The following is a 3179-nucleotide window of genomic DNA, read 5'->3' on the forward strand; positions in this document are numbered from 1 at the left end:
TCCAGAAAAATCCAAAAGCTGGGGGTTTGGAGAGCTTCCAGTTGATAAACACGTGCAGATGGGGGAAGAGCAGTGCCTGGAAAGGACATGGAACACACACACACACACACACACACACACACACACACACACACACACACCCCACCGCCCTTTCCCAATACCTTGCCCCATACCTTCCAACTCTGTTCCGAAGTTATGTCCTTTTGTCGCAAACCCGTAATCTACTAAGCGGAATGTTTCTCTGAGTTCTGTGAGCCACTCTAGCAAATTAATCAAACCCAAGGCCAGAGGGTGTGGGTGTTGGAACCTCTGACCTATAGAACCTCCGATTGGTCAGAAGCACAGGTGACAACCTAGCCTTGTGAACGGCATCTAAAGTGCGGTGGTGAGGGGCCATCTTGTGGGACTGAGCCCTTAACCTGTGGGATCTGACTCTGTCTTCAGATACATAGTGTCAGAATTGAGTTGAACTGCAGGACACCCAGCTGGTGTTGGAGAATTGCTTGGTGATGTGGGAGAAATCCCTTCCACACACTGAGATTGGTCCCAGGGTCATACATGGCCACATAGAACAGCAAAGGAGGCTGGGAAATGTAGTCCTTATCCTAGATAGCACACATCCTGCTAAAAATAAGTGCTTTATTACTATGGAAAAGAAAGGAAATAAATATTAGGGGACAATTATCAGCCCTTGCAGTAGCAGGCGACCAACAGTATCTGCTGCGAGGGCTGCTGTTGGATCAGTTCTGTCCTAATTGTGTAATTATTTGTGTGATTACTAAATAAATGTTTGTATTTCTAAATCTACTGTAAGAGTTTTTGCGAACAGGTACCATAATTGTCTCATACACACTCAATTACTAATTGTTGAATGGCCACCTGAATGAAAGAATGAATCTTATTTCAGAAGTCCAGCAAAATATCCCTATATTGATAAAGAGATTTCCACTGGAAAAAGTCCTTCCCTGATCTCCGTTTTCAGAGACACTGTTTATTTAAGAGTCCCAAATAATGAAACCAACATCAGTCAAAGGCAAGCTTTGGTCTGGCAGAGATGAAGGGCCAAGAGAGAGCTAATGAGTCTGTAATGCAATTTGGTGCCAATAAAATGGTGCAATATTAAATTCAAGGCCATGAGATTTACACTAAAACCCAACACAATTAGAGAGTAAGAACCCGATCCCCCACCTGCTCCAGTTCTAGTTTGAGTCATTTTATGGACACAGACTTCCCACTGACATTGTCTGGTGATGTCATGGTGAGAATTTTGACAGTCATTAAATTTCTGGCTGGAGGGCCAATGCGGCCAGAGAGACTCAGAACCGAGAGGAACATAAAATCACTGAGTTCAGAAAGCCACTGTCTACAAAGTTAATGAGTCAGATAGGAGACCGCCTCCTCTCTGTCTCCTGCTACCAATGAATGCGGTGATCAGGGTCAGCGTGTCCTGAGTGTTTGCTGCTTGGCGGGCAATGTTCTAATTAAGCTCTGTATGTAATTTAACTAATTCAGCCCTCACCACACAGAACAACCTTATGAGGCAGGTTCTATCTTTATTTTGTCGATGGGGAAACTGAGGCATACAGGCAGGGTACATACTTTGCCCTAGTTCATAGAGCCAGAAGCCAGCAGGGCTGGGATTGGAACCCAGGTTTCATAGGCTGATAACCTGAACCACCCCCCACTCCACTGCCTCGAGTCAATTGTTTCCAAACAGGCCTCTGATGATGTTTCCCAGGGTCTCGGGCAAAAGAGCAAACTAAGACATATGACGAGAATTTTCATAAAGTTCAATTTACGGTGGAGTCTCTTCTTACAGGGTAGGGACATTTCAAAGTCAGCACATAGCAAAAGAAAATTGTATTTCGTTCAAATTACCCTTGATAGATCAGCATAGGGATTTGGATTACACACTTGTCAAAACTCACTGAATAGTCAGTCCACTCCAGGCTTGAGCCTTTCACTGGATCTCAGTTTTACCTCAAAAAATCATAAACGCAAATTGGATTCTAGTGAGTGATGTGCTTGCTGAAGTGTTTCGAGGTGATGTGTCCCAGCCTCAGCCGTTCCCTTTGAAATGTACCAAAAAGTGAGCTGGAACTGATGCGTGGAGAGAGGGGTGACATGAGGAAGCAAGTCAAGCTAAACATTCAGGGTAGAATCTAAATGGTGGGCAGATGGGCGTCCTCTGTACAGTTCGTTCGATTTCTCTGTCGGCTTGAACATCTTTTTCAATATTATGTTGAAAGAAAAAAAATACATTTGAAAATCTGCTTAGGAAGTTGCTATTTTGGAAATAGATATTCTGTCTCTCATTTGACCATCACCGTCCGATTTTTCTCCAACATTGAAACCATCTGTTGAGCACCTGATGAAGGAGTTGGTTTGAGTTATGGGCCACATTGCATGAATAATATGTATCTTCAGGCGTTCAGCCTGGTGAGGGAGCCGTTGTAAGGCATGGAAATGGGAGACAACAGGAAGCCAGCTCTTTAAGTAAATGGGTGAGCCAAATTGTCTACACTATTTAAAGTGTTCTCTCCCACACCCAAAGCAGTTTTGTTTATGTAGCTGAATCCCAACAACTGAAATTTGCATACGATAAGTTTCCTTTTAAGGAATGCTCTTAAAATATCCTTTTAAGAGCATGCCCAGGGTGCCTGTGTGGCTCAGATGGTTAAGCGTCTGCCTTCGGCTCAGGTCATGATCCCAGAGTCCTGGGATTGAGTCCTACATCAGGCTCCCTGCTCAGCGGGGAGCCTGCTTCTCCCTCTGCCTCTCTCTCTCTCTCTCTGTGTCTCTCATGAATAAATAAATAAAATCTTTAAAAAAAAAAAAGAGCATGCCCAGGGGGCGCCTGGGTGGCTCAGTCGTTAAGCGTCTGCCTTCGGCTCAGGTCATGATCCCAGAGTCCTGGGATCGAGCCCTGCATCGGGCTCCCTGCTCCGCGGGAGGCCTGCTTCTTCCTCTCCCACTCCCCCTGCTTGTGTTCCCTCTCTCACTCTCTCTCTCTCTCTCTCTGTCAAATAAATAAATAAATAAAATCTTAAAAAAAAAAAAAGAATATGCCCAGGGCACCTGGCTGGCTCAGTAGGTGGGGCATGCTTCTCGGGAGTTGTAAGCTCGAGCCCCCTGTTGCGTATAGAGATTACTTAAAAAAATAAAAGCCTTAAAAAAAA

The sequence above is a fragment of the Zalophus californianus genome, chromosome 10 (genome assembly GCF_009762305.2).
Source record: "Zalophus californianus isolate mZalCal1 chromosome 10, mZalCal1.pri.v2, whole genome shotgun sequence".
NCBI classification, from domain to species: Eukaryota; Metazoa; Chordata; class Mammalia; order Carnivora; family Otariidae; genus Zalophus; species Zalophus californianus.